We start from the raw sequence: 19376 nt of genomic DNA, 5'->3' as shown, positions 1-19376 counted from the left end.
GTCCTGTGAAAATTTTGTGAATATAACGCTGATTTTTGTTGTTTGACTTCTGAATTAGTATTTATTCGGCGTGTTATTGTGTCTTAATATCTATAGACTTTAAGCATCTAAAGTTAATATTAAATTGGAATCAAAGTGAGGTGATTCCTCAACAATATTAATAATTTCAACCTTGTATATATTGTATAATCTTGTATTATTAATATTGTTGAGGAGTTGCCCACCTTGCCTTGCTCTGATTCTAGTTTAATATTACTTCAGATGCCTTAAGGAGTAAAGTGCAGAATCGCCCACTTATGTGGAGCATATTGATGTGTACATGGACAAAGTTAAGGGAGTGCACAATGCTAATTTTGTGCAATTCTCTGAGGTTTTTTTTTAAGTGAATATAGGTTGATGTTTACATGGAAACTGAGTTTGTGAAATTCTTTGACTTGTTACTTTCAAGCTGATGCAGAATCGCCCACTTATATGACGCATATTGATGTGTACGTGGACAAAGTCATGGGAGTGTGCAATGCCAAGTTTGTGTAATTCTCTGATTTTTTCAAGTGAAAATAGGTCGATGTGTTCTAGGTAGATAGTATTCTAGGTGGATACTGAGTTTGTGCAATTCTTTGACTTGTTATTTTCAATTTGTCGATTTTGAGAAATGCACGAAGCAGTGGGAGATTCTGCACTTTCCCCGCTTTAAGTCAATTTTATTTCAATCCTGCAGCTATAGCGCAGGCAGGTTTGAGAAAATTGTTTTTAATTTTTAGCCTATTATTATGTTTCTTTATATATATGTATATTTAAAGAAATATATCTCTTGTATTGCATTTTATATTTTTAAATTTTGCTATTTTGGGCAATTTTTATGTTTATTTTATTGTAAACCGAATCTTCCTGCACAATGCCTTAATTCAATAACTGTTCATTTACAGATGTACCATTTGATGCTTCTGCAAAGACATTGCAGAGTACTTTGCAGAACTATCAAATACAACTCTCACTTTTGTCTGGTCAATATTTTCCAAGATGTAGAATATAATGTAATGGTTCCAAAATTATATTTTTGTGTACTCCTTTTACTGGGCCTAAAGTTTCGTATTCTTTGAGTAGATCTTGATACAATTCTTAAGCAGTTTGCTCCAAAATGAGTTTAATCTGTAATTATAAGCATCTGAACAATATACCTTCTATTGCCATCTCAATAATGTGTTCTTGAGAAATGATTTTCAAATAATAGTTCGGTGAAATATATATAATTATGTCATAATAGTTTTCATAACATTCAACTACTCGGGTTACCATAAATGAAAGAACAACTTAGCAATGATCCAAGGGGCACCCTTAAATATACTCGTAACAAGTAAATGTTAGTATTGTTATTTAAATTACCATATTCCAAAGATCAGCCAAAAAAACATCCCAGAATTGCACAAAAATGGCATTGCGCACACTCTTCACAATATCCATGTACACTGCTTTTTTCTCATAAATTAGAAAAATTTCACGAAAATGCATGAAAATACTCAACGTATACTACTCAAACATATTCCAAAATACTACAAACATATAACTCACAAAATCACGATCATTAAATTAAAATATAATTAAATTAAAAAACACTACTTAAAATATAAATAAGCACATACATTAAATTAATAAAAATTAGATTACAATCCTAATTACTTTAAACTAAATCATTGCTAATAACAATTTCCAAATAATACCATTTTAATTTATTTACTCCTTACATTTAGAACAATGCATAAAAATAATATCCTCAAATGATTAAAAATACTAACATACCTAATCTTCTTCAGAATCTTCATTACGTTGCTGCAGTACTACTGCTAATTTCTAAATCCTAAATCCAGTAGTCAACTGGAAGTCTATTCACCAAGTAAATAAGAAATTAATAAAATTTCACCTATACTGAAACTACTTTCAGCAAACCACATACCCTTCCTTACACTCCTTTTCAAAATGTCCATTTTCACCATATTTCTTGCACCGCCATTTAAACTTGTAATATCCTTCCTTTCACACAATCTCAACTTATTATTATTATCAGATAAATGCATTAAAAATTTAGAATTCACTTTACATAGCGCCATGCAATCCGAAAATTAATTAACACTATTTCACACAACACACAATGAAGCTTTTCCAAATTAACCCCCTTTTCCGATTAAAGAACTGTAATTCGTCCATTAATGTCACGTTTCACACAACACAGAATATAGCTAAATATAAAATTTCCAGATTTCCCCCCTTTTCCAATTAAACAACTGTAATTTGTCCATTAATGTCACATGACATATCTCATGATCTCTCATTTCCCTCACACAAAATAATGCGTAATTGGAACTGAGTGCTTCTCACATTATTACCAAAGTCCTAGGTAGTAACCTTTATCGTCTCCTAAATGTCGCCAAACTACCAGTTACCATATTCCAAAGATCAGCTAAATATATTCCTATATTATGAGTTTAAAAAATTGTATATTTATATTTAGCAATACTTCATTTCTTTTTTCTGATTTTTATGGCCTTAAAAAAGGCTGCCCTTTCTTTTCCAAAAACCTACGTCATTAAAAATGTTTTGGAGACATATTACAGTATAAAGATATAACATTTAATCGTGTTTAAAATTTCCATGAATGGATCTTGCAGTTATGTTTAACTTCATGCGAAATAGGTATTCGATCAGCCATGTGATCAACTAGATTTTCCTTGGGAAAACCACTTTTCTTTTATTTGACTTTCAGATGCCGTGTGTTCTGTTCTTTAGATTGAATGAATATTTGTATCAGTTGTCGGATTAACAAAATTTGTAGATATAAGAGTAATGCTATGCAGGCCAATGTAAGGAACCATAAAGAATGCGAGAGGAATGGTTGATACCTTCGAATATGCGAAGCCAGGTTATGCGTTACCAGTTTTGAGCTATTGTCATTGTTGGTGATGTTTACATTTACTGGGTTCTTTATGCAAGTGCTTCAATATTCCATAATATATCAGAAAATATCTAATCTGTAAAAAAAGTTACTTGAGAAATCTATTTGAAATACGTCTTCTATAAGTAATTTTGACAGAAATTTGAGAAGAATCTTCTTTTACTTGATTATCCCATCTTTCTTTTACACTTATTGCATGAAATTTTATTTTTACTGCTTTAATTGGTTTTTTTGTGGCAAAGTCAGTATTGAAGGCATAAATTTCATTCTAGGTGTATTCCCCACTTTGCAATACTACTGTCTCATGCATACTATAAAACAGAGGATCTATATATATTTGTACTACAATGTATACATGATGTACTGCAAATCATAATGAAATGCATCATGAATAGCTATAATTTTTAATTTGCGTTAGGAATACTGTAGGTAGGTTGAATCCTAAATTTTTAGAATTTGAAAACAAGAATAATGAGAAGAATCTTTAGCATTTATATTAAAGCAAATTTTAAAATCTGTGTTCAGTAAAAAAACAAATTCAAGAATAGAATGTTTAAAAATATCTTGCTGAGTACACAAATTCATGAATCTTGAGCTTCACTTCCTAGACAAAATTTAACAAGCATATTTGTGTAACAGTTCCAAATCCAGCTGCCATGACTGAATAATTCAGCTGGAGGTCACTTAAACAGTGCAGTATTTTTAGAGTATGACATGATTAGTAGTAAGTTAGCAACATCCAGAATTGCAAAGATAATTTGGGAGTTTTGGGTAAAGCATAGTGCACTAGTATTTGAAAATTCTAGCATATTTTGCTGGATGATATGAAAAAGAGTTTGGCATTTAAGGCTATTTTTTAAGGTACCACTGAAATTGCAGCATAGTTTTTTTTTTCTTAATGAATGTTTCTACTGAGCATTAATAAAGCTATTATTTCAAAAGTTTTATGGGAAAATGTTTAATAATTTTTAAGGGGGAAAACTCAGAAAAATGTGAATGTTGAGAAAAGGCTCTAAAATTCTAGGCTGATCTTTAGAATATGGTAACTGGTAGTTTGGCGACATTTTGGAGGCGATAAAGGTTACTACCTAGGACTTTGGTAATGATGTGAGAAGCACGCAGTTCCGATTACGCATTATTTTGTGTGAGGGAAATGAGAGATCATGAGATATGTCATGTGACATTAATGGACGAATTACAGTTGTTTAATCAGAAAAGGGGGGAAATCTGGAAATTTTGTATTTAGCTATATTCTGTGTTGTGTGAAACGTGACATTAATGGACGAATTACAGTTCTTTAATTGGAAAAGGGGGTTAATTTGGAATAGCTTCATTGTGTGTTGTGTAAAATAGTGTTGATTAATTTTCGGATTGCATGGCGCTTTGTAAAGTGAATTCTAAATTTTTAATGCATTTATCTGATAATAATAATAAGTTGAGATTGTGTGAAAGGAAGGATATTACAAGTTTAAATGGCGGTGCAAGAAATGTGAAAATGGACATTTTGTGAAAAGGAGTGTAAGGAAGGGTACTTAGTTTGCTGAAAGTAGTTTGAGTATAGGTAAAATTTTATTAATTTCTTATTACTTGGTGAATAGACTTCTAGTTGACTACTGGATTTAGGATTTAGAAATTAGCAGTAGTACTGCAGCGACATAATGAAGATTCTGAAGAAGATTAGGTAAGTTAGTATTTTTAATCATTTGAGGATATTATTTTTATGCATTGTTCTAAATGTATGGAGTAAATAAATTAAAATGGTATTATTTGAAAATTGTTATTAGTAATGATTTAGTTTAAAGTAGTTAGGATAGTAATCTAATTTTTATTAATTTAATGTATGTGCTTATTTATATTTTAAGTAGTGTTTTTTAATTTAATTATATTTTAATTTAATGATCGTGATTTTGTGAGTTATATGTTTGTAGTATTTTGGAATATATTTGAGTAGTATACGTTGAGTATTTTCTTGCATTTTCGTGAAATTTTTCTAATTTATTTGAAAAAAGCAGTGTACATGGATATAGTGATGAGTGTGCACAATGACATTTTTGTGCAATTCTGGGATGTTTTTTTAAGTAAAAATAAGTCAACGTGTACATGGTTTAGTGATATTTTAATTAAATGTCAGTTATTTTGTGAATTTTATGTTTGTAGGAATTTGGTATAAGTTTAAGTTGAAGTAAACGTGCATGGAAATAATTTAAATATTTGACACTAAGTATTTGTAATGTTTGCGGTATGAATTCGTTGGTGACGTTTATAATATAATAAATAATTTAGAGGTAAAAGTGTTTGGATATTTTATTTATTTTATACATGGAAATGTTAATATTTGGAAAGGGTATATACTTTTTCGCGATAAGGTAATATCATATATGTTCTTTTTACCGGGTTTAAAGATTCGGAAAATTGTTATACATTTTCGTGAAATTTTTGTAATTTATGAGAAAAAAGCAGTGTACATGGATATAGTGAAGAGTGTGCGCAATGCCATTTTTGTGTAATTCTGGGATGTTTTTTTAAGTAAAAATAAGTCGACGTGTACATCGTTTATGTGTATGTGTTATTTTGAAAAACGCGTAAGGAGTATGGTATTGTGCACTTTTTCCCAATTTTGCAGTGAATATTTGTCATGATTAAGCAGTTTTGTTAGATAAAATTTTTAGCATAAGTGTAATTCGGCTAGTAGATTGTTGGAAGAAGTGTTCAGTAGATAAAAAGATAAGAAACATGTCTTTACTTCGTGAAGACAAAATGGCGGCGGGAAAAAAAAAAATAGAGGGTTGCTGTAGGAGAGTTGGTCGCCAAATTTTCGCCAAAAAATCGCCAAGTTACCATAATGTAAAGATCAACCAAATTCTATTTTGTAATTTTAAATCTTTTTGAAGATTAGCAGGATGAGATTTCAAAATTTCTGGTACTCTTCTGTTATTCTGAAATGTATGTTAAGTATGCACCTGTGTATACGCGCATCTATCCATACCTGAATCTGGTCATGATAACAGAATACCAGAATTCTATAACTAGAAAAATTAAATGTAACTAAAAGTCCAAATTCCACCTAATGCATTCAGTTATTTATAATTATATTTGATCACAGTATATTATTTATGTTAACTGTATTAAAAGAATTAAATTGTTAGTTTGTATACAAAAGTTTTGGAAAAATTGACAGCTTGTTTTAAAATACAGTGGTACCTTGGTATACATCATTACTATATCCCAGATCCTTGGATATATCCAGGCCTGCTCAGACAATAGGCGCAACTTTTTGACTCAGTGAACCCCCGCGCCTAGTCAAAAAGGCGGCAGGCAATAATTAAAACAAGCAGTTCGTCTCGGTGCCTGTCTGAACAGGAAAGGTCTCATTTGAATGCCCCTCTGGAAGTTGGTACGGGTAAAACCTGGGTAACTACTGATTAGGATCTGTATCTAGGTAGTCTCGGCCACGGGTGCTTAAAATCATTCTCCTCAGGACTGGAGTCATTGCCGGCAATGGCTGTTTTAGGATCGGCAGGGACCATACGGTACTGTCTTGTCCGTTCCATTGGTTGTGGTGAAGCTATATGGTCAGATATTCAAGGTTGTTCGGGGTGAAACACATCTGTTGATGGAGTTGGCAAATTCAACAAGCCTTTAAACTGCTTGAGGTTTCCAGTGCGCCTGGAGCCTCAAAACTGCATATTCATATCCTTCCTTGGTTTCCCTCTGGGAACACCTAAAGCCGACATCTGTATATTATGACATAGTGTTAGCAGGCCGGATTGGTAGCTTGGTCTGTCTTACAGTGTTTAAGTGACTTCATTCTGCTGTCCGAGGTTGGGGGTCCCTTTTGATGGCAGATATTTTTACCATTTCTCCAGAACAGGAATGTGGAATATGGATCGCTGAGCATTCCTGTCAACACAGATTAGTGCCGATAGATTAGCAGCCTCTTGGATCACCTCTAATGGTTGGGGCGTTTAACTGTGCTAAGGCAGTCTCAAGCTTGCCAGGTCTGAGCACCCCTTCTTCCTAGCACACTGTCTTATTTCACAGAAAGTTATAACCAGTTCAGGTTATAACTTTCGTCTCTGATGTTCTCTTCTGTCTTATTTGAATATGAAAATACTTGATGCCGATGTAAGGGTAGACACATTCGACAAATTGCTTAGTCCTTATTTTATGTTTACTGTTGCAATTGTAGTAATTTGTTGCAACATTTATCTTTTTTGTGATTGCCTGTTTTTACATATTATGTTAAACTTAGGTTAACTTTTTAATTCGGAAAAGTGATGATTTGAGCATAATTACTCGAAAATTGTTTACCTCTCATGTTTGAACTATTGTCGTATTCTTCGGCGCAGAAATTACTAATTTCTAAAACATTTAGCTCTAAAGTCTTTATGAATGTTGTTTGTCCTCCACCTGTCGTATCTGCTGTAATAAAAAATACTAAAAACCTTTCTTCAATACTTATGTCTATATTTTCTCTATTAAGATACCTCATGTGAATTGATATCTGCTCTTGATGGCTGGCATCAGGGGTACAATCAAGTAAAATAAAAAAATGCTTTGCTTATTTGACCTTATTTAAAATAATCTGCTTTATGTTATCCCCAAATAAACTAATTGTTTTATTTTGAATTTTTGACTCCAAGGTAATGAAGCATATTTTTTTTAGTTTGAATGTTATTAATATGTACAGGCATGTTAGGATCAAATATTGTGATAATTTCTATATACTTAATTAAAAGAAATTATTATTTCTTTCGAATAATTTGTTTCTGGAATCATGGATGGCTAAGTTTTGTTTGGCTAAAAGCTGAATTTAAATATATTTCTATTTCTATTATAAATGAGTTTAAAAAAAATTGTATATAGTCAAAAGTCTTTAATTCGGACTGGTTGGGACTTCGGCGATTCCGGATTATCGGTTTTTCCGGATTATAGATCATAAATTTGAATCCTAGAGCAATTCTGATCTAAAGGATATCAAAATTTACAAAAAAAAAAAAAGTAATTTTATTTGTTTACTTTATTAAACATTTTTTTCAACGCGCGCATGTGTAAAGCATACATTACGCATAGTCGAAATTAGAAAATTGCAACCAGAAAACTATTTGATGTGTATTCGTGATATTTATAATGACGAGGGATTTGCTTTAAATCATATCAAAGACGGAGTACATCGAGATGAAATACTACATTTAGTAAGAAATTATAAGCTGAATAAAATAAAAGCATCTGCCCTGAAGATAAGAATAGTGCTGACAGATCAACTTTCAGTTCATTGCGCGCAGCGACGTCCTCCCCACAGAGCAGCATGAAATTCATAAACAGATTTCGGAATGGTTAGAGAAACAGAGGATATGCCTTTATCCATTTTTTTTTGCAGCAATTCCACTTTTTGTTTGATGGACATCGAAACATGCTTTCGTTTTGTAGATCCTTTGGCAGTTCCAGAATTGGAAATTATTTTTGACATAATCGGAAGTTCAAGCTTACTTTTATAAAATTGCACTAACAGTCTGCAAAAAATAATAAGCCGGATCCAATTAGAAGATTACGGAACAACGCAATCTGCGACATTAACTGAAATAGATAATTAGATAATTTTAGCTTAGATTATACCGTCTGTTATACATTCAACGCGCATGAGCAAATGTATTATGTGCATGCGTAAACGCATAGACTTAAGCTTTGTATTATATTTATGTATAGTATTACTTTAACATAGGTATTTTGACACAAAATCTGACGTTTTCTGAAAAGAAATAAAAAAATATATGCCAATTTTTTTCTATATTACAATTCTACAACTCAAATTATGCCAAATTGTAATTATTATTGCCAAGTTTTGTAAAAATCACAGAGTAGTTTTTAAAAAATTAGCTTTTAAAATTTTAGCTCCTCAATGTTAATTGAATTTGAATACAGGTGACAATTTATCTTATACATGTGAACAAATATAGTTTCGTACTAATTAATTTGATGCTCTAAAATTTTCTAATTAGAAATTTTGCTCTCTTTTCATTTTCAATTTGAAGTGCCTATCTTCCAAATTTACCACTAGGGGCGCTGCTGTCGTTTGCATTAGGTCGGACGCTGTCGCTTTATCATATCATTATCTCACTTGCATAGCTGTAGCTCTCTCCATTTCTAAGAATTTTCAGGTTAAAGGGACTTTGGTACTTTTCTGTTTCGCCGGCGCAAACCTCACCAAGCAGACTTTATTGGTGACAACATACAGTATACACTTAATAAATGTTAGTTCTAAGGATTTTTTTATTTTGAAGGCATACATATTTTAATATCGTTTAAAATTTTGTGAAAAATCAATAAATAAAGACAATAAATTTGTAAAAAGACATTAATTTAAGAATGTACTATGCTTTCATTGTGAACATCCTGTTTTGCCGGTTCATATCACGCAACCCCAAGTGATCTCATCTCATGTAAACTATGCTACAAAAATGTAATTCTCTCAGTTATTATTTACATTAATTTTAACTTAAATCTTAGTTCGAAATACAAGTGTAAATTCAAGAATTATTTCAATTCGTATGAATAGCTTACTCAGAAATTACGTAAAACCATAGTGCTTTACTTCGCTAGTGTATTCTTATTAGAATTGATGAATTTAACTCTTGACTTTGCCTTTTCTATATTTTCGCTTTCGGGTGAGCATTGTGATTGCGTCCTAATTGACTTAATTACCACGAAATTTAACTATCTGGGTAAAAATTCTATGTAATTGCATGCTAGTAATGAAAGAAACAATCAATCTGATAAGAAATGGCTGCGATTTGTTTTGAAAATGAGGTGTTAATGGTTACCAGTGAGGTTATTCCGTTTGGCATCAGTTGCATCATTATTGACGACTTTATCGCCTGCGCCGGCAAAATGGGAAAGTACTGGACTTTCCTATGCACCTTGTAGAGCAGGGTTTCTTAAACTTCTCTTTTTATCACTGAGATTATTTGGCGACCCCATAATATTTACAAAAATTTTGTGGGACCCCATAAGTATTGTGAAAATCCAACACACACGTGAGTGAAATTCAATTTTTTCACTTATACTGTAATATACTATTGCAGTTTTAGGTCATTAACGTTAATTTTTAATTTTAAGATATAGAACAATGTGAAAATTTTAAATAGGTAACAGACGAAATGGCAGCATCACGTTGCAACGCAAGGAAAATGAACGATTCTATTATAAAAGGAATGCATCAAAACATTTTTGTTTTTTCTTTGTATGTATGGTCTTATCTTTTTTTTAGATGCAATGTGTAAAAATATTTAGTAATTGTAAAATTATTGTAATAAGTTAAAGAAATATCAAAACTGCTAAAATTTTTAGGGATCCCCTGCCGCAGTTTAAGAAACCCTGCTGATATAAAAGGCTATAAATTTAATATAAAAGATGCCCCAGAAGCTGAAAATCATCTCATATTTGAGAAGTATTTCAGAAAGCTCTGTAAATAGAAAAGAAACAATGCATAATTTTAATATTAAAAATAAAATAAACTGATTTTAATTTTTGTGATTGTTAACCGAATAAAATTGAGTTACCTCAAAATTTCTTTCGAATGTAATTAACAAAAACTTGTGAAAACATTTCATTGAAATTAAAACTGTTCTGGGGAAATTGCACCAGTTAATTACGTTCTGACTGAAATGTTGCTTAAAAATGCATGATGTAATTACAAAATGTTTACATTCAATCTTGTCAAAATCTATTGCTCTTAAACCTCTCGCTGTGGAATTTTTTTTGTCAAAATAGGTTCGAAAAATGTATATTTTTTTATAATGTATTTCAAATCTACATAGACTTTTTTTTTCAGTATATAATTAGATCATAAAAAGGGTTGTCGGAAAATTGAAATTGGAGAATAATCGTATGAAAACAAAATTTTGGAAATTAATCTTGGTTAAATTATGATTTATTTAATGAAATACAAACGTAAAACATATATATATATATATATATATATACTAATGAATATAGTCAAAAGTTGTTAATCCGGACTCATCGGGATTTTGCCGATTCCAGATTATTGATTTTTTGGGATTATAGATCATCAGTTTAAATATTGTAAGATGGCATGCAGAAATTACAAAATAAAAAATATGAAACCATAATTTATGAAATAAAGAACAATTATCTAAAGGGTATCAAAATTTACAAAAAGAAAAAGCTTATTTGTTTACTTTATTAAACATTTCTTTCAATGTAAGTTGTTTAAGTTGCTTCGTTTCATGTGATAATACTTTCTTTAATTGTATTAAACAGACATAATTTCTTGTTTAGTTACAAAGTTCCACTGTTCAAGTCCTATAATTGCTGTGTCGAGAATACCGACTAATTTGTCAATCGAAATTTTTTTGTTTTCAATAACCTATGTGTCACTTTCTTCACTATCGGAAGCGAATTATAATAACGAGGAACTTGATTTAAATCATATCAAAGATGAGTACATCGAGATGAAATACGAGGGCTATCCAGAAAGTAGATTACGTTTTGGAATAAAAAAATAAACAAAGTATAGGAAACAAATTTTATTATATACAGATGAAAGCCACACTCAAATACTACTTTTCTACATAGTCACCATACAAATTAAGGCATTTATCGTAGCGATGTACGAGCTTGGAAATTCCTTCGTCGAAAAATTCGGCCGCCTGCGCCTTCAACCACTTCGTTACCTCTTCTTGCCTTCCATCTTGCACAAAACTTGTGGTAACCAAGCTTTTCGCTGATGATTTCGTGCAACAAACTTCGCGAAATTTGTGGAAAACTCAAAGAAAGTTCCGTTATTGTGAAATTTCGATTTTCACGGACTTTAGCATCGACTTTTTCGAGAAGTTCGGCGGTCACTATGCTGGGTCTCCCACTTCGATCTTCGTCGTGAACATTGGTTCGGCCATTTTGAAATCTTATGACCCACTGACGCACTCCACCTTCAGTGATAATGTTGTCCCCATACACTTCACGAAGCTGCCGATAGATTTCTATCGGTTTACAGTTTTTTGCAGTCAGAAACCTTATTACTGAGCGCACCTCGCAGCTCGCGGGATTTTCAATTAAAGCAGACATTTCAAACCGTCACAGTATCTGAACGGAGCACAGCACGAACCTCTCACTAGCACGGCTAGATGCAGACTGAGCTGCGCAACGCTCTGACCCCAAGATGGCCGCGCTAGCCCCGCCCCTAGCGGACACAGACGGAAACGTAATCTACTTCCTGGATGGCCCTCGTACTATATTTAGTAAGGAATTATAAGCCAAATAAAATAAAAACATCTGCCCTGAAGATAAGGATAGTGCTGGCAGATCAACTTCCAATTCATTGTGTGTCGCAGCCCCCCTACCCCACCGCAGAGCAGCGTGAAATTGATAAACAGATTTTGGATTTTGAAACATACTTTCACTTTGTAGATCCTTTACATATTAGTAAATATATAACGGAAATTCTATTTGACATAATCGAAAGTTCAAGCTTACTTTTATAAAATTGCTCTAACAGTCTGCAAAAAATAATAAGGCGGATCCAATTCGAAGATTAAAGAACAACGCAATCTGCAACATTAACTGAATTAGGTAATTTTAGCTTAGCTTATACCGTCCATTATACATTAAACGCGCATTCGTAAACGTATTTTGCGCACGCGCACACACATATTCGCAGCCGTAAAGGTCGTACGCGCATGCGTCAACGTGACGCATACACAGAAAGTTTGTAGCTTTGAGGTCCGGATTATGGGTGTCCGAATTAACGGCTTTTGACTGTATATCCCTTATATTTACAAAACATTTATTAGAAATGAAGTGTAGTATGATAATCTCGAAACAAGGCAAAGTCCTGCATCGTAATCTTAGCATCAGATTCGTCTTTCATTGTGAATTCTTTTGCCAGTTTCAGCTTTTTTTAGATATGGTGAGAAAAATGCTGTGCAGTTAGTCTCATGGGATTAAGAGTTGAACTACATCCGCCACAGTAAGCACTGGAATTTCTATCCGAATGCTTAGCTCAATGATTTGCAAGCGGAACACTAGAAGCGTTATATTTTGCGATGGGTTATTCTTTTTATAAAGAATACTAGCAGCTACGCTGCCAGTTTTCGTCTGGCTTTTAAATGTACTGCAAAAATGCCTGAAGGGAACACCAAACATTAAATTTAAAAACTGCGCAGAATTTTACTGTACAGAAAACTTCCGAAAAAATACGAATTTAAAAAATATATATTACATATAAAAAATTTAAACAACTTTCCATTGAAGAAAAAAAATCATGCAAAATTTTTCAATATCTTACAAGCAGTGAAATAAGCAAAAAATAACATCAAAGAAACTCAAAAAACAAAAAAATTCCGTGCAGAATTTTACTCTGCAGAACAACTTTATCAAAAAAAAAAATCAATAAAAATGTATTATAATTATAAAAAAATGACAGTGAAATATGCCAATCTCTTAAAAACAGTGACATAAGAAATATGATGAAAAATTGTTCCCAAACCCATATTTCTAAAAGAATGAAACTATTCTAAATGATGTGATTTCATCAAAAATATATCAACGACAATAAGAAAGGAAAATTGTTGCCAAAATCACATTTTTAAAGATGTGAGACGTGTACTTGAAAGCTTCATTTAAAATTTTTTTAAAAAATACGAAATATAATCTTTCCAAAATTATTTTTGTAAAAGCGGTCGCAAGGATAAAAGTTTAACGTGTCCAAAAATCAAAGAAAAATAAACTGTACATTTTTAAAAATAAACTTTTTTTAGAAAAAATCCCGTTGAAAAGGTGTTAAGCTCACTTTGTTAAATAAATTCGTATTTAATCGATTTATTGAAACACGAAATTTATTTTAAGTTTGTAAAATAGCTAAGTGCTTACGTTTCATGACGATGTGAAAATGGTGTGTGTAGAGTAAAATCTCGCTTTTCTATAGCCCATTATGTCTTAAAATGATGCAGTTTTATCACAAAACATAAAATAAAAAAATTCTAATTCGACTGGTCGAAAAAATCGCTTCGAGGTGCACTGGCTCTTGTCTAGATGGACCTATGTACCAAATTTCGTAGCCGTGGGTCTATTAGTTTATGCGCAGCATGAATGAAAGACACACACAGAGACTCTTTCTTTTATTATATGTAGAGATAAACATTCGGCAGCAATTGCTAACAAAAGGAAATGAAAGGAGCTGGTGGAATATATTGCGTATCAATTTTGCACTGTCGAATGTTTTAAATGGAAAATGAATCTTCAGATTCATCACTATCTGCAGAGGAATCCAAGAAATTCTCATCAGTTTCACTATTATTATCTTCAGTATACTTGAGGTCGGAGAACTGCTATCAGTGTCGGAAATATTATCAGGAATGTAGGTTATATTACTCGCAAAATGCTTCCTGCCAGACATCTGTGATCTTTGAAAAGAGAGCACAAAATGGTGTAAAACATGCTTATATATTTTGCAGAAATATGGACAGGTAATGCCATCTGTTAACCCAGATTTGAATAAACAAATAAACATCACAAAAAAACTGAAATAAAACAATGAGTGGGAAAAGAGTAGGTTGCACAGTTAAATAGATGAAAAAAATGCATCCCTGTTTAAATCGCAGGATGTGAAAGTTTTGCTACTACCGTGTTGCTTGTGGAAATTGTGGGATGCACAGCGAGAGGTTTGATGGTAAATCACTGAATGTTTGGTTACCAAAAGGGGTACATCACTTCTTCAAGGCAGGATGAGGGAGAAACTAGTTTGCACCTCTCCTGCATTTCCTACCTCCATGGTTGGATCTCATTGAAAATAATATATTGGTTGCTGTTCTGCAGAAGACATGTTAAAAGTTTTAATCTTTTTTTTTTCCACCACCCCCTCAAAATGCTATGGAAAAATATAGTAATAAAAGTTAATTTATAGCCTTCTCTATAAAAACAAAAAATGGCTTATCGAGAATTAGTTGAGCCTACAGAGAGCCTTGCAATTTCAGTTATATTTGAATAATCAGTATCTCTGATGATGGCCCTGACTGATACATTACTTCAGCATGGCATCGAACAGAATTTGCCAGAATTTTTTAGTAATCAGTACACTGCGCATCATTGAAAATTGTCGAAAACATCTCTGGAATCATCCTGAATATTTTAAGTTCAGGCACATAATTGAAACTTTTTGAAACTATCTTTCAAATCATCCCAAAAATTTGGGCATAGATAACAAAGTTCATGCGCATCATTAAAAATTCTTGAAACTATATCTCGAATCATCCCGATAATTTTGGACATAGATAACGAAGTTCATATGCATCACTGAAAATTCTCGAAATAATCACCTCTTCAAGCGTTATGATAATTCTTGACAAATATAACCTGTTGCTAATAAATCTAGTAGTTCATGTCAGGTTATGTAAACGCTTTGTCAAGCACACATTCCGTGTGTCTATCAGCCGAACTCTTCAACCTCGCTGTTTAATTTTGAGTTGTTTTTCAAATGTATGGCGAATCAAAAGTAATTTTACAGTAAGAAAATGCACCTGCGCTACTATAGTGAATTGAATTCACAAATGTAGAAGATATAACATAAACGCGTAGCTCTTCATATTTCTATAGACATGCACAGATGTTCAACATGGAGGCCTTTTGTAACATGGCAGACATCTGCACAATAGTTCCTAAGTTCTTGCCAAATTGACAAACAGAGCCATCATATTTTAACTGTTGGGCCTATAAAGGCAGTCAATTGACTTACCGTTTTGTCTTGAATTTCTAAGTAAAATAACTCATAAGAAAGTTTAAAATAAAATATTGTCAGCCTAATTATTACGTAGTATAACTTTCCACTGTGTTTCTAACCTGTGTATAGAAAATAAATCTCAAATGGAGTCTGTAGGCAGAAAATACTGTAGAAAATGAAAGATCAATTAAAAAAAAAGAAAAATACAGAAGCAAAATTTAACATTATTGCCTGAAATTTGTAGTGATCAAGTGAAATCTGTGATGCAATTGCATAAAAATACTCAACTTGCTTAGGGATAGAAAATTAATTTTAATGGAGTTCTGTCGAAATTTGAGACAATTCTCTTAACCAAGTAAGAGACTGAAAGTTGACTCCACCAAAAATAAAATCCCTGTAAAATTCTTCCACAGATTACAAGAGTTCTGTATGGATTGCTAGGCGAAACAGATTTCTTTAGTAGTTAGTTACTCATGCCATTCAAGGACTGGATAAAAGTAGTACTCTACAACGAATAGCAAATCTTCCAGGTGGATCACAACTTTTGTAAACAGTGGGATCATACAGGAATGTAAGCAGATATTGCATGATATAAAACTGAGAGTAAAATATTATGTAGAATAATTACAATACTAGCATTGAGTTTTAGATTAACTTTGTATTAGTGTATTCCAATGACCATTACCTGTTAAAAAAGTAACATAACCAGACTAGTAATTACCAGAAATGGAATTATTTGCAGTTTTATGTATTTGTTGCTCTGACGATAAGCCAGCTGTGGACAGTTTTGAAATCTACCAATTTTTTACGTACATAATATCAGAAATTAAATTAGCGATTAATAAAGAAACGTAGCACTACATGATATCTATTTAAAATTTCATTTGTATTTAAAGAAATTAAACTATATTTATTCAAAACAAGTCATATTTCAGATGGCAAAGGATCACAAGTAGCTTGCAAGCTGCAGTTAAGATGTTGGAGAGCTGCAGTTTGACCATGTCTGGTGTATAAAAATTGAATTCAATTCAACAAAAATAATGCTCATTTTAAACTAACAGTATAATTGAAAGGTGTTTTATTCTGATATACTTTTTTCCCTAAATGAAAATGGTCAGTTTGTATCACTTAATATATAAGTTCTTCTATAAAATAAAAAAAATCTGATGTGTACACCACATGACTTCCTTGTACGGAATATTAAATTATACGCATTTTTCTTGCATTTCGTTTAAACTTATTGGATTGAATTAAACCTACTTCGCCGACAGCGCATAAACGACAATAGAATAAATGCATTCTTTAAAATTTACTCTGTTTACCATAGCGGCACTCTGGCGCTAGCTTCACTTAACAGTATTATATTCATAATCGTATTCCAGTATTATATTCATTCATATATTATTCATTATATTTCATTCATTTTCAGTATTATATTCATATATTTCCTTAACAGTATTATATTCATATTATAACTCAGAATGCACAAAATTTATATCATTTAAAGAATTATCTAATTGTTGCCACATGTTCTATTCAAATACTATAATAAAGCTAGAACGATGTAAGCAAACAAAACAAAAAAGAAACAGTTTTTCGCAGACGATTTAGTATTTGTCATTCAATTAATTCAGTTCTCACTTTGCGACAAGGCAAAAATACATAAAAACCCAAAATATCTGTATTAAAAATTTCGAAGTAAATCTTAAACACTTATATCCTTGAAAAAATTCCAGAAAGGATTAAGCATGATTTGATTCGCAATAATAAATGAAAGGCGTTATCTTTCATTTATTATTGCGAATCAAATCATGCTTAATCCTCGTTGCAAAGCTAATTTTCTCTAGATTTGCAACAAATCCACTATTCTGCTGTTTCAAATGTAAACAAGCAATGGCCACCATCAAAAACCTTATTAGGCTTAGCGGCACTTAAACAACTTTAAAATTGTTGATAATTTTAAAAATATTGCATACTGATTTACTAAAGGCATAAAAACCTTAACCGGAAGATAAGAGCAACATAATTCAATAATTTTTAAAGCAAAAAATGTACAATTTACAATCATATAAGAGTAAAGAAACTGAGATCACCGAGTCAGGTAACAGAGTGGATATATATATATATATATATATATATATACTTTTGGCACCACCGATTGCAACCAAAATACGAGGTGCACATCTGCATGTTATAGTAATCCTATATACAAAATTTCAACGTTCTGAGGCCGAAGTTTTTGAATTAGCCGAAGTATGTTCGTACAGACGCCACGAAAAATTCTCTTCAGAATTCATTTTAAAGCAGTTTTATAATTTTTTTGGAGGAAAAGAGTCTTTTATTCTGTCCTTATGTACAGATATCACGCAAATACATCGTTAAATTGCATTCGAAAGCGGTCAAAATGGATATTTTCGTTGAAATATGCTGCCTGAAACTTTTCGCGATTACAATACTTCCTTTTTACTTCGTACAAGGAAGTAAAAAGGGGGAGTGTATTATTTAATGAGTTGGCTCTAGTGTAGAATTGGTTGCCAGTTCGATTAGTGACAAATTTTAAAAAAAGTTTGGCTACGAAAACTCATTTCTGGTTACCATGATATTTTTAACATTTCCCTTCCTGATTTTTTTTAAAATGAAAATAGATTGATGTGTATGTGGACAAGTTTAAGGCAGTGTGCAATTCTGGGATGTTTTTTTAAGTGAAAAAAGATCGATGTGTACATGGACATGGAGTTTGTGCAATTCTTCGACTTCTTATTTTGGTTTCATGTAGCGTCCATCTTGAAATTGCGCCTTCCTGGTGCCAATCTTGGCGTAAAATAATAACCACCAATAAACAAGGGGCACCCAATTGTAAACTTTTACCAATGAGTTTTGATTGTAACTTTTTTCATCACATGTCACTTTCACAAGAACTGTTCAGTGTGAAAAAGTATATGAAACATTTTCATAAAATCAGTTCTGGTTTTCAGAAATTTTTTTTTTTTTTTTTGCCAAATGTATTTTTTCATAATGTTTATTATATGCAACTTTTTATATCAAATGGTAATAGGATGTTAGTCTAGTACAGCGCTGTCCAACATATCATAGCCCGCGGGCCATATTTTCTTCACCAAACATTTCAGGGGTCAAGAAGGTTGATAAATGAAAAGTCAGTTTATGTTAATTAAAAAAATATTTTGTTTATACTAAAAAGAAAACTTTAAAATATTCGTAATATATTAATGAGAACATTGTGGCCGTAATTGTTTAACAACAATATCTTTTATGTCCACATCAATATTTGTTATGGCGAGTCTAATTATGTATTCAAGAGTGGAATCTTTCAAACTGTTTCTATATTTTGACTTTATATATTTTATATCGGAGTACGCATGCTTGCAGATGTATGTACTTCCGAACATTGGTACAATTTGAAGTCCAAAATCTTTCTCTTTATCTAAAAATTTGAATATTTCTATTCCAGTTACTCCACGAGATGTAAAAAATGGGTCAACCTGCAGGTCGCATAATTCTATTTGATATTTAAGATCAACGGAGTTGATATCAATATTAATTGCATCACATAAAATAAATCAATAGACAGTTTAAAATCATCAAATTGAGAAAATCTTTCATTGAAATCTGTAATTAGCATATCCAATTTTGGTAGAAATATTTTAAAATTCGCTTCTATATCACATTCTTTCATTT

The 19376-nt window shown here is 31.8% G+C and overlaps 1 protein-coding gene across 1 annotated transcript in view; it reads left to right on the top strand.

The window, feature by feature from the left end:
* The window catches only part of AGO3 (Argonaute 3), a 33864-nt gene that overhangs the window by 1409 nt on the left and 13079 nt on the right, over nucleotides 1–19376 (top strand). The window lies entirely within an intron of this gene.

This window comes from Stegodyphus dumicola, chromosome 3 (assembly GCF_044657685.1).
Source record: "Stegodyphus dumicola isolate Sdum_Otavi_A_Nest chromosome 3, ASM4465768v1".
Lineage (NCBI taxonomy): Eukaryota > Metazoa > Arthropoda > Arachnida > Araneae > Eresidae > Stegodyphus > Stegodyphus dumicola.
This window is presented reverse-complemented; position numbering and strand designations above follow the sequence as displayed.